Source organism: Stenella coeruleoalba (assembly GCF_951394435.1).
Source record: "Stenella coeruleoalba genome assembly, chromosome: 14".
Taxonomy (NCBI): Eukaryota; Metazoa; Chordata; class Mammalia; order Artiodactyla; family Delphinidae; genus Stenella; species Stenella coeruleoalba.
Genome location: NC_137160.1, coordinates 40,313,223 through 40,326,846, shown reverse-complemented (window position 1 = coordinate 40,326,846; position 13,624 = coordinate 40,313,223). Strand labels below are relative to the sequence as shown.

The 13,624-nt window shown below is 37.2% G+C and overlaps 1 protein-coding gene across 4 annotated transcripts in view; it reads left to right on the top strand.

Moving 5' to 3' along the window:
* Positions 1–13,624, top strand: part of MAPRE2 (microtubule associated protein RP/EB family member 2) — a 163,204-nt gene that overhangs the window by 109,046 nt on the left and 40,534 nt on the right. The window lies entirely within an intron of this gene.

Genomic DNA, 13,624 nt, shown 5'->3' with positions numbered 1-13,624 from the left:
TAGGATGATGATAATTAAAAATACTTATCTCTGTGGGGTTCAGAACGTTTAAAATAGATATGGAAGCTTTAATAGATTTTATACAAATGTAGGTGTTTTCATTTCTTATATTTCTTGGCATAATGCAGTCCATAAACTTATAAAGTCATATTTCCTTTCCCTTTTGTTATCTGAAATTTTCCTTTTAAAAATGTCAGTTTATCCTGATATTCTTCTCCTGAGGTCCTGGGATCTGCTAAAAATGAGATGATTTGTCTTCTCCTGCTTTTCATGATTTCATACACGGAAATCATACATCCTCAAATCTTTTGAGTGTGGAGATTCATTTTTGAGTTCTGCCTTTATACAGTGCCCCAACTGTTCCTTTTAGATTCCTATCCCCAAGTTTTTCAGCTCCATTATGTCACTTTTGATGTATAACAACTGAAACCATCCTTAGGACTATAGGCACAGGCATAGCATGGCACTGTACAAAGACAGAAGCTTTTCCCTTTTTCTACTCATTTCCTGATTATTTCCAGAATCTTGCTGACCTTCATAACTGCAGTAGCACCTTGAGCTGATAGGCTTAGAGCATAGCCCATCATAGTTGATCTCTTGGTGAACACAACATCCTACAATTTGGAATGCTTTTACTTTGGTGTGATATCTAATATTTTGCCTTTTGAAGCTTATTTTTCACTTTACTGAAGACTGATTTCCAGAGTGGCTCTTGTTTTGGTTAGGTTTTTGTTTGCTTGTTTTATTTTGTTCTGTTTTTAATGTATTCATACCCCATCAATTTTTAAAAGAATATGTAGCAACTCTTCCAGGAATACCTCATATTTGGGACTTTGGTAACATTAGAATTTTATCATTTACCATCCCTTGTTGTGGTTCAACTGCTACACAACTTGTAGACCTCCATTCATTAACCGGATGTTTATTGAAGCCCACACTATGGCAGGTACTGCAGTAAAGGCTTGGATACAGAGGGGACCAAGATCGATTAAAGTGCAGACTCTCTTGAAACCTACATCCCAGTGAGGGGGGCAGTAAACCACAAACCAACATATGAGTTAACAGTAAAATACCAGACGTAAAACTAGATGAGGTGGTAGAGTAACTGGAGGGTGACTTCAGATGGCATGGTCAGGAAGGACCTCTCTGAGGAAGTGACGTCCAAGCCTTGATCTGAATAGCAAGAACATGGAGTAAGAAGGAAGCCAGTATGAAAGGAGCTTCCAGGGAGAGGTGGACAGAGGCCTGGTCACAGGACACTGCAGGCCAGGGAAGGAGTTTGGATTTTGTAGTGGTTTCATAGGAACCACTGTGGAATCCTTAGCAAGGGGCAGTACATGAATAACGGCAGCCTTGGCATAATTCGATGAAAGTGGGATCTGTGTAAAATGTAGGCCCACATTATTGCGAGATTAATGAAATGACCCCAAAATCTCTACACCTCTCAATGAGGAGCATTCTAATTTGTGGCTGGCTAGACTTTCAGGACAATGGCAGTGATTCCTGAATTTTCAAGTTAGTTGGTACCCATTTTGTCTAATTAAGGAATAAAATACAGAATTTCAAGGAGGGAGTGGTCACCAGAGCCAAATACTATTCAGAGGTTGAGTTGGATGAAGAAAGAAAAGTGACTGTTAGATTCAGTAACAGAGAAGCTATTGGTGGCCTTGACCAGAACAGGGTAAGATTGGAAGACAACAGAACTGATTTGAATGGTAGATGAAACAATGGAAATAGACAGTTTTGTCAAGTTTTGCTGTGTATAGGAGGAGATAAATAGCATAATAGCTAATGGATCATGTGGAGTTAAGGAAGCTTTTTAATCTTATTTTGTCAGTCACATGATACTAGAGCATGTTTGCACATGTTAAGAACAGTCCATATGGAAAGAAATTGACATTGCAAGAGAGAGTGAGGATAGTTGCAGGAATGACATCAACGAGAATGGGAGGGGAGACGTGATCCAGAGAAGAGGTGGCGGGTCGACCTTTGATGGGAATCAGAACATGGCAGCCTTGTTCAGGTTATGCCTGAGTGTGGTTTCCTGCTCTGCAAGAATCACTGATGATGTTCTTAGTAGCAAAAATTAATGTCAAGGTATCCTTTTCCTGATGTCTCTTTAAGCACTAGATATTTGAGGAATGGAAGTTGAAAATACCCAAATGGATATAACCAGAGGCAATAGCAAGAAATCTTTAGCATAGTTCACAAAGTCAATAAGATAATTCTTAAAAATTCTCAGAGGCTTCTTTGACTCTAGAAGATGGCATACGATATTATACCTAAATGATCATATAACATACCATTTACTGGAAATCTTAATGTGATCCACCCTTTCTTCATTGTTTATTGAAAAAATTAGTCAGCTTATTTGATGCTCATGGGGCTCTGAAATGCATAGGGAAGGTGTGAAAAGCCCAGGACATACAGGTAGCAAGTTGTGCAGTTAGGATTCTAATCAAAATTTTTTTTAACTTTAGCACTCAAGTTTTTATTTAATTTTTTAAAATTTATTTATTTATTTACTTATTTATGTATTTTTGGCTGCGTTGGGTCTTCGTTGCTGCGTGCAGGCTTTCTCTAGTTGCGGTGAGTGGGGGCTACTCTTCATTGTGGTGTGTGGGCTTCTCATTGTGGTGGCTTTTCCTGTTGCGGAGCACGGGCTCTAGGCGCGTGGGCTTCAGTAGTTGTGGTATGCAGGCTCAGTAGTTGTGGCTCACGGACTCTAGAGCGCAGGCTCAGTAGTTGTGGCACATGGGCTTAGTTGCTCCACGGCTTGTGGGATCTTCCCGGACCAGGGCTCGAACCTGTGTCCCATGCATTGGCAGGCGGATTCCCAACCACTGCACCACTAGGGAAGTCCCTCCCATATTTTATATTTATTTTTTAAACTTAAAAGAGCCATAAGAAAATAAGACAAAAGCACACAATAAATGTTGCACACAGTCTCACTTATGAGTTTGCAAATCTAAACCAGCACTGTAATGAAGACTTTGTAAACATTACCAAGTAGGACTTAGTCTAAGAATGCAAAGATGATTCAACATTAGGAAATCAATGATTATGACTGATCATATTAATCAAAGAAGGAAACCATTTTTATTATCTCCATGGTGGTTGGAAAGGTAGTTAGTACATATTTTTTGTATACCATATACATGTATATATGGTATAACAAAGGCATTACTTTCTGCATTGATTTCGCCCTAGAAAACCAGAGACATAACTGAAAATTTATTAGCACTCATGAGTAATAACTCTGTAACAATAGAAGTAAATGTTTAAAAATCAATAATTTTCAGTAATCTAGATGAAATGGATAAATACCTAGAAAGACATAAACTACTTAAATAGAAATTCTGAATAGACCTATAAAACAAGAGATTGAATTAGTAATTGCAATACAAATTTCCACAAAGAAAAGCCCAGACCCAAATAACTTAATGGTGAATTCTACCAAATATTTAAAGAAAAACTAACACCAATCCTTTAAAAACTCTTCCAAAAAGCAAAAGAGAGGGGAACACTTTACAGCTCATTCTGTGAGGCCAATATTACCCTGATAACAAAACCAGGGACTTCCCTGGCGGTCCATTGGTTAAGACTCCGTGCTTCCAATGCAGGTGGCATGGGCTCGATCCCTGGTTAGGGAACTAAGATCCCACATGTGGCACAGAGTGGCCCAAAACAAACAAACAAACAAAGACATCACAAAAAAACTATAGACCAGTATCTCTCATGAATATAGACGTAAAAATCCTCAACAAAATACTAGCAGAATAAATCCAGCAACATATAAAAAGGATTATGCACCATGATCAAACAGGATTAATGCAAGGTTGTCTTAACATATGAAAAGCAATCAGTGTTATACACCATATTAATAGAATAAAGGACAAAAGCCACATGATACTCTCAGTGGATATTTAAAGAAGCATTTGACAAAATTCAATACCCTTTCATGATTAAAAACACTAAAACTAGGAATAGAAGGAAACTTCCTCAGTGTGATAATAATGCTATCTATGAAAAACCCATAGCTATTATCATACTTAGCAGTGAATAGATGCTTCCGCACTAAGACAAGGAACGGGACAGGATGTCCACTCCTGGCACTTCTATTCAACATTTTACTAGAGGTTCTGGCCAGGGCAATTGGGCAAGAAAAAGAACTGAGGCATTCAGCTTAGAAAGAAAGAAGTAAAACTATCTCTGTTTGCAGAGCCATGATCTTGTATGTAGAAATCCTAAGGAACCTACAAAAAACTATTACGACTAATAAGTCAGTTAAGCAGGGTTGGTGGATACAAGATCAGTACCCCAAAATCAACCTTATTAACATTAATTAACTATCCAAAAATAAAATTAAGAGTACAATTCCACTTAAAGTAGCATTAAAGAGAATACAATAGGAATAAATTTAACAAAGAAGTATAAGACTTATATACTAAAAACTTTAAAATATCATTGGAGGAACTTAAGTGGAAAGATATCTCATGTTCGTGGATTGGAAAACTTTATGTTGTTAAGATGGCAGTACTCCCCAGATTAATCTCTAGATTCAATTCAGTCCCTGTCAAAATCTCATACTTTTTTTTTCCCCACAAAGAACATTCTGTGTTTTTTTTCTTTTTCTTTTTTTAATTGGGGTATAGTTGCTTTACAATGTTGTGTTAGTGTCTGCTGTACAACAAAGTGAATCAGCTATATGTATACATATATCCCCGCCTTCTTGGACCTCCCTCCCACCCCCCCCCCCATCCCAGCCATCTAGATCACCACAGAGCAGCAAGCTGAGCTCCCTGTGCTATACCGCAGGTTCCCACTAGCTATCTGTTTTACACATGGTAGTGTATATATGTCAATTCCTATCTCCCAATTCATCCCATTCGCCCCTTCCCTCCCACCCCGTGTCTGTGTTGAATCTAGAAAAATGGTACAGATGAACCTATTTGCAGGGCAGGAATAGAGATGCAGACGTAGTCAACTACCTTTTTACACAAATTGACAAGCTGATTCTGAGATTAATAGGTAAATTCGTGGGACCCAGAATAGCTGAAACAATCTTCAAATGGAAGAACAAAGTTCCAGGACTTCTACTTTTGATTTCAAAACTGACTACAGACCTGCAGTAATCAAGACAGTGTTACTGGCCCAAGGATAGGTGTATAGATGGAATAGAACTGAGAGTCCAGAAATAAACCCATATATTTATAATGAATTGATTTTAACAAGAGTGCCAAGATAATTAAATGGTGCTGGGATAACTGAATGGTCACATGCAAAATAATGAAGTTTGGATCCAAACCTCACACCATATAGAAGAAATAACTGAAAATGGATCATTGACCTTAATGTAAGAACTAAACTGTACAACTTTTAGAAGAAATGTAAGTGAAATCATTATGCATTTGGATTACGCAGTGGTTTCTTAGATGTGACGAAAGCCAAGTAACAAAAGAAAAAATGGATAAAGTTTTCATCAAAATGAAAAAGTTTTGTGCTTCAAAGGATACCATCAAGAAAAAGACAGTCCACAGAACAGGAGAAGATATTTGCAAATCAGATATCTGATAAGCAACCTGTATCCGAAATGTAGAAAGAACTCTTAATAACTCACCAACAAAAAGGCATTTAACCCACTTTAAAAATGGGCAAAGGATTTGCATAAACATTTCTCCAAAGAAGTTATACAAATGGTAAAAAAGCATATGAAAAAGGTGTTCAACATCATTAGCCATTAGGGAAATCAAATCAAAATTTACACACACTAGGATGGCTAGAATCAAAAACACAAGTGTTGGTGAAGATCTGGAGAAACTTGAACCCTCATATGTTGCTGGTGGGAGTGTGAAATGGAGCACTTGCTTTGGAAAACAGTCTGGCGGTTCCTCAAAATGTTAAAACACAGTGGTACCATTTTCCACTCCTAGGTATATCCCAAGAGAATTGAAAATTAGGTTCACACAAAATCATCTGCATGAATGTTTATAGCAGCATTGCTAATAATAGCCCCAGAGTGAAAACAACTCAAATGTTCATCAACTGATGATTCAATCAATAAAATGTGTTACATTCATACAATGGAATATTATTCAGCCATAAAAAGGAATATGACATTCTGATATGTGCCACAACATGGATGAACCTGGGAAAGATTTTGCTAAGTGAGTGAAACTAGACACAAAGGCCACGTATTTTATGATTGCATTTATATGAAATGGCCAAAATAAGTAAATCTGTAGAGACAGAAAATAGATTAGTGGTTACCAGGGTCCGGTGGGAGGAGAGAATCAAGAGTGGCTGCTAATATGTATGGGGTTTGTTTGGGGGGGGGGGGCTAATGAGAATCTTCTGGAATTAGAGAGTGGTGATAGGTGCATGATTCTGTGAATATATTAAAAACCACTGAATTATAAACTTTAAAAGATTGAACTTTATGGTATATGAATTATATTTCAATAAACCTCTATCATTACATAATAAATGATTAAATTTTTTTGAATTTATTTTTTTAAACAGCAGGTTCTTCTTAGTTATCTATTTTATACATATTAGTGTATATATGTCAAGCCCAACCTCCCAATTCATCCCACCACCCCCTGCCGACCCCGCTTTCCCCGCCTTGGTGTCCATACGTTTGTTCTCTACATCTCTGTCTCTCTCTCTACATCTCTGTCTCTACATCTCTGTCTCTGCCTTGTAAACTGGTTCATCTGTACCATTTTTCTAGATTTCACATATATGTGTTAATATTCGATATTACTTTTTCTCTTTCTGACTTACTTCAATCTGTATGACAGTCTCTAGGTCCATCCACATCTCTGCAAATGACCCCATTTCATTCCTTTTCATGGCTGAGTAATATTCCATTGTATATATGTACCACATCTTTATCCATTCGTCTGTTGATGGGCATTTAGGTTGCTTCCATGACCTGGCTATTGTAAATAGAGCTGCAATGAACATTGGGGTGCATGTGTCATTTTGAATTATGGTTTTCTCAGGATATATGCCCAGTAGTGGGATTGCTAGGTCATTCGATGATTCTATTTTAGTTTTTTGAGAAACCTCCATACTGTTCTCTATAATGGCTACTATCAATTTACATTCCCACCAACAGTGCAAGAGGGTTCCCTTTTCTCCACACCCTCTCCAGCATTTGTTGTTTGTAGATTTTCTATGATGCCCATTCTAACTGCTGTGAGGTGATACCTCATTGTAGTTTGGATATGCATTTCTCTAATAATTAGTGATGTTGAGCATCTTTTCATGTGCCTCTTGGCCATCTGTATGTCTTCTTTTGAGAAATGTCTGTGTAGATCTTCTGTCCATTTATTGATTGCATTGTTTGTTTTTTTAATATTGAGCTGCCTGAGCTGTTTATATACTTTGGAGATTAATCCTTTGTCTGTTGATTCATTTGCAAATATTTTCTCCCATTCTGAGCATTGTCTTTCATCTTGTTTATAGTTTCCTTTGCTGTGCAAAAGCTTTTAAGTTTCATTAGGTCCCATTTGTTTATTTTTGTATTTATTTCCATTAGTCTAGGAGGTGGGTCAAAAGAGATCTTGCTGTGATTTATGTCAGAGTGTTCTTCCTATGTTTTCCTTTAAGAGTTTTATAGTGTCCGGTCTTACTTTTAGGTCTTGAATCCATTTTGAGTTTATTTTTGTGTATGGTGTTAGGGAGTGTTCTGATTTAATTCTTTTACATGTAGCTGTCCAGTTTTTCCAGCATTACTTATTGAAGAGGCTGTCTTTTCTCCATTGTATATTCTTGCCTCTTTTATCAAAGATAAGGTGACCATATGTGCATGAGTTTATTCTGAGCTTTCAATCCTGTTCCATTGATCTACATTTCTGTTTTTCTGCCAGTACCATATTGTCTTGATTACTGTAGCTTTGTAATATAGTCTGAAGTCAGGGAGTCTGATTCCTCCGGCTCCGTTTTTTCCCCTCAAGACTGCTTTGGCTCTTCGGGGTCTTTTGTGTCTCCATACAAATTTTAAGATTTTTTGTTCTAGTTCTGTAAAAAATGCCATTGGTAATTTGATAGGGGTTGCATTGAATCCGTAGATTGCTTTGGGTAGTATAGTCATTTTCACAATATTGATTCTTCCAGTGCAAGAACATGGTATGTGTCTCTCCATCTGTGTCATCTTTGATTTCTTTCATCAGTGTCTTATAGTTTTCTAGTAGAGGTCTTTTACCTCCTTAGGTGGATTTATTCCTAGGTATTTTATTCTTTTTGTTGCAATGGTGAATGGGATTGTTTCCTTAATTTCTCTTTCTGATCTTTTGTTGTTAGTGTATAGGAATGCAAGAGATTTCTGTGCATTAATTTTGTATCCTGCAACTTTACCAGATTCATTGATTAGCTCTAGTAGTTTTCTGGTGGCATCTTTAGGATTGTCTATGTATAGTATCATGTCATGTGCAAACAGTGACAGTTTTATTTCTTCTTTTCCAATTTGTATTCCTTTTATTTCTTTTTCTTCTCTGATTGCTGTGGCTAGGACTTCCAAAACTATGTTGAATAATAGTGGTGAGAGTGGACATCCTTGTCTTTTCCTGATCTTAGAGGAAATGCTTTCAGTTTTTCACCATTGAGAATGATGTTTGCTGTGGGTTTGTCATATATGGCCTTGATTATGTTGAGGTAGGTTCCCTCTGTGCCCACTTTCTGGGGAGTTATTATCATAAATGGGTGTTGAATTTTGTCAAAAGCTTTTTCTGCATCTACTGAGATGATCATATGGTTTTTATTCTTCAGTTTGTTAATATGGTGTATCACATTGATTGATTGGCGTATATTGAAGAATCCTTGTATCCCTGGAATAAATCCCACTTATTCATGGTGTATGATCCTTTTAATGTGTATTTGGATTCTGTTTGCTGGTATTTTGTTGAGGATTTTTGCATCTATATTCATCAGTGATATTGGTCTGTAATTTTCTTTTTTTTGTAGTATCTTTGTCTGGTTTTGATATCAGGGTGATGGTGACCTTGTAGAATGAGTTTGGGAGTGTTCCTTCGTCTGCAGTTTTTTGGAAGAGTTTGAGAAGGATGGGTATTAGCTCTTTAAATGTTGGGTAGAATTCACCTGTGGAGCCATCTGGTACTGGAGTTTTGTTTGTTGGAAGGTTTTTAATCATGGTTTCAATTTCATTACTTGTGATTGGTCTGTTCATGTTTTCTGTTTCTTCCTGGTTCAGTCTTGGAAGGTTATACCTTTCTAAGAGTTTGTTCGTGTCTTCCAGGTTGTCCATTTTATTGGCTTAGTGTTGCTTGTAGTAGTCTCTTACGATGCTTTGTATTTCTGTGTTGTCTGTTGTAACTTCTCCTTTTTCTTTTCTAAGTTTATTGATTTGAGTCCTCTCCCTCTTTTTCCTGATGAGTCTGGCTAAAGGTTTATCAATTTTGTTTATCTTCTCAAAGAACCAGCTTTTAGTTTTATTGATCTTTGCTATTGTTTTCTGTTTCTATTTCATTTATTTCTGCTCTGATCTTTATGATTCTTTCCTTCTACTAACTTTGGGTTTTGTTTGTTCTTTTTTCTCTACTTCCTTTAGGTGTACGGTTAGATTGTTTATTTGAGATTTTCCTTCCTTCTTGAGGTAGCATTGTATTGCTATAAACTTCCCTCTTAGAACTGCTTTTGCTGCATCCCATAGGTTTTGGGTCATCGTGTTTTCATTGTCATTTGTCTCTAGGTATTTTTTTATTTCCTCTTTGATTTCTTTAGTGATCTCTTGGTTATTTAGTAACGTATTGTTTAGCCTCCATGTGTTTGTGTTTTTTATGTTATTTTTCCCTGTAATTGATTTCTAACCTCATAGCGCTGTGGTCAGAAAAGATACTTGATATGATTTCAGTTTTCTTCAGTTTACTGAGGCTTGATTTGTGACCCAAGATGTGTGTACGTTCTCCTAGAGAATGTTACATGTGCACTTGAGAAGAAAGTGTAATCTCCTGTTTTTGGATGGAATGTCCTATAAATATCAGTTAAATCTATCTGGTCCATTGTGTCATTTAAAGCTTGTGTTTCCTTATTAATTTTCTTCTGAATTATCTGTCTGTTGGTGTAAGTGAGGTGTTAAAGTCCCCCACTATTACTGTGTTACTGTCGATTTCCTCTTTTATAGCTGTTAGCAGTTGCCTTATGTATTGAGCTGCTCCTATATTGGGTGCATATATATTTATAATTGTTTTATCCTCTTCTTGAATTGATCCTTTGATCATTAGTAGTGTCCTTCTTTGTCTCTTGTAACATTCTTTATTTTAAAGTCTATTTTATCTGATATGAGTATTGCTACTCCAGCTTTCTTTTCATTTCTATTTGCATGGAATATCTTTTCCGTCCCCTCACTTTCAGTCTGTATTTGTCCCTGGGTCCGAAGTGGGTGTCTTATAGACAGCATATATATGGGTTTTGTTTTTGTATCCATTCAGTGAGCCTGTGTCTTTTGGTTGGAGCATTTAATTCATTCACATTTAAGGTAATTATCGATATGTATATTCCTGCTACCATTTTCTTAAATGTTTTGGGTTAGTTTTTGTAGGTCCTTTTCTTCTCTTGTGTTTCCCACTTAGAGAAGTTCCTTTAGCATTTGTTGTAGAGCTGGTTTGGTGGTGCTGAATTCTCTTAGCTTTTGCTTGTCTGTAAAGCTTTTGATTTCTCTGTTGAACCTGAATGAGATCCTTGCTGGGTAGAGTAATCTTGGTTGTAGGTTCTTCCCTTTCATCACTTTAAATATATCATGCCACTCCCTTCTGGCTTGCAGAATTTCTGCTGAGAAATCAGCTGTTAACGTTATGGGAGTTCCCTTATATGTTATTTGTTGTTTTTCCCTTGTTGCTTTTAATAATTTTTCTTTGTCTTTAATTTTTGTCAATTTTATTACTATGTGTCTCGTTGTATTTCTCCTTGGCTTTATCCTGCCTGGGACTCTGCACTTCCTGGACTTGGGTGGCTATTTCCTTTCCCATGTTAGTGATGTTTTCAACTATCATCTCTTCATATATTTTCTCTGGTCCTTTCTCTCTCTCTTCTCCTTCTGGGACCCCTACAATGTGAATGTTGGTGCATTTAATATTGTCCCAGAGGTCTCTTAGGCTGTCTTCATTTCTTTTCATTATTTTTCCTTTTTCTGTTCTGCGGCAGTGTATTCCACCATTCTGTCTTCCAGGACACTTATCCATTCTTCTGCCTCAGTTATTCTGCTATTGATTCCTTCTAGTGTATCTTTCATTTCAGTTATTGTATTGTTCATCTCTCTTTGTTTGTTCTTTAATTCTTCTAGGTCTTTGTTAAACCTTTCTTTCATTTTCTCCATCTTTGCCTCCATTCTTTTCCCTAGGTCCTGGATCATCTTTACTATCATTATTCTGAACTATTTTTCTGGAAGGTTGTTTATCTCCACTTCGTTTAATTGTTTTTCTGGGGTTTTATCTTGTTCCTTCATCTGGTACGTAGCCCTCTGTCTTTTCATTTTGTCTGTCTTTCTGTCAATGTGGTTTTCTTTCCACAGGCTGCTGGATTGTAGTTCTTCTTGCTTCTGCTGTCTGCCCTCTGGTGGATGAGGCTATCTCAATAAATGACTAAATTTTTAAGATCTAGTTTCTTCATGCCATGAATGAAGATCTAGTTTCTTCATGCCATTATAATTCAAAATTATAATGGAAAGAACGAATGCATGACAGAATTTAAGAAAATTTTGAGAAAAAGGAGAGGAGAAATTATTCTACAGATAGTAATACATATTATATATGTATTTAAATAATGAAGACTGTGAAACTATCATGGGGACAGGACCTGCCCCCCCCCCAAAAAAAAACCTTGAAGACACTTTAAATGCATGTATTTGGAAAGTCAGAGAGAGAGTAAAATTAGTGATTCCTCAGTGGGAAAAGTATAGATTATCTATGAAATTATGGTGTTCAACACCTAGCTAACTTTCTTAGTCAGCAATTGTGGTTGAAAATAGCAGAAAATAATTCTGGCAACTTTAAGCAGAGACAGATTTACAGAAATCACGTTGGGCAGCTCTCACAGTCAGTGGGGAACCAAGCTCAGAAGGTGACAGCATCCAAAAGATGTGAAGAAACTAGGAATAGATCCTCCCTTGAGCCACTGGACTAGGATGGTTAGGATGCTGCTGTGCTCCTGAAGCATCTGCTAGATCCCACTGCTGCCACCATGACCAAATTCTAATGATCCCTACATGTTTCACTCACTCCCTTAAGACTCTGAGACCCGGGCAAGAGCATCCAAAGGCAGAGCCTAGGTCACAGGCCTGCATCTTACCCTGGGTGTTGGGAAAGGGATATCTGCCCACTTTCGGTACTGTGGTGAGAGGCAGGGCCCTGGTGCATCAAGTCAGATAGGAAGGTGTCCGAATGCTGGGGAGCCAAAAATTTCCACTAACATTTGGAATAACTAAAATTAGAACCGTCCTTTATATCATAGGCCAAAATAAATTCCACGTCTATTCAGAATGTAAATGTGAAACTTGAGACCATAAAAGTACTTAAGGAAAATACACATGAATATTTATGTAATCTTGGCTTGGGAAAGTTGCTAAGCATGATATAAAAATCAGACGGCCATTAAAAATGTCAGTAGCGAATATTTAATGATCCAGAAAGGGAACCATGGTCTGTTAAATTTTTTAAAAAATAGAATGTTATATGCCAGAATATTAACAGTGGTTTTCTCTGGATGATGAGACCAGAGATGATTTTTCATTTCTTCCTTCACGCTCTGTATTCAAGTTTGGTGGGGGTTTTTTTGTTTGTTTCAAAAGCTGTTATTGCTTTTTAATTTTGGAAGATTTGCTTGCTGGATTTGTACGAACACATAGATGCCGGTGTCTCCATAAGTAAATTTTATGCTAACCACTACAAAAGTGAAAATAACTCTTTAAAGAGCAGGTAATGAGACACTTGTGTGTAGACACCCCCATCTGTATAAAAATCATGTTGAATGGCTTTTGGTATTGGCTCCATCTGGTGGCGCTTCAAAAGGAGGACCTGAATAATTGGATGATGGCTGTAAGAATGCCCCCCAAGATTGATGCTTCTCTCACCTCCTCCAGTGTTTTTTGTTTTGGTTTGTTTTATTTTGTCTTGTTTTTAAGAGAACCCATCTGCTTGACTACAAAAGTACCAGTTTGTACTTAGGGTATTGGCATCTAAAGGAAAGCATCACAGATATAAGGATTCTGGAGGTAATGTTTATTGTGGCCTATATTTCATCACTTTATACTCTTGCCTACAAATAATGAGTTGCCCCACCATTTCCTGTTGTAGCAGCCTTTAGATTCTTAATATCTGGTTCCCTCTTTCCTGGGATTCCTATCTCAGTAAAGGATGCTCAACATCTATTTGACACAAGAGACCAAGTGGGCTCTTCCTGCGTAAAGGTGAGTCGCCCAAACAGAATGAAAGGCTCCCCACAGAAACCTTGATACCAAAGGATGGAGGAGAACCCTTTATGTTCAGAAAGGCATATCGTTGACACGTTACAGAAACAGACCAAGAGATCTGGAGAAGCAAAGAAAGAAAGAACACAGAAATGGCCATTTGTTCCATTCTCACCACTCAATTGCTTTTCCTACTTG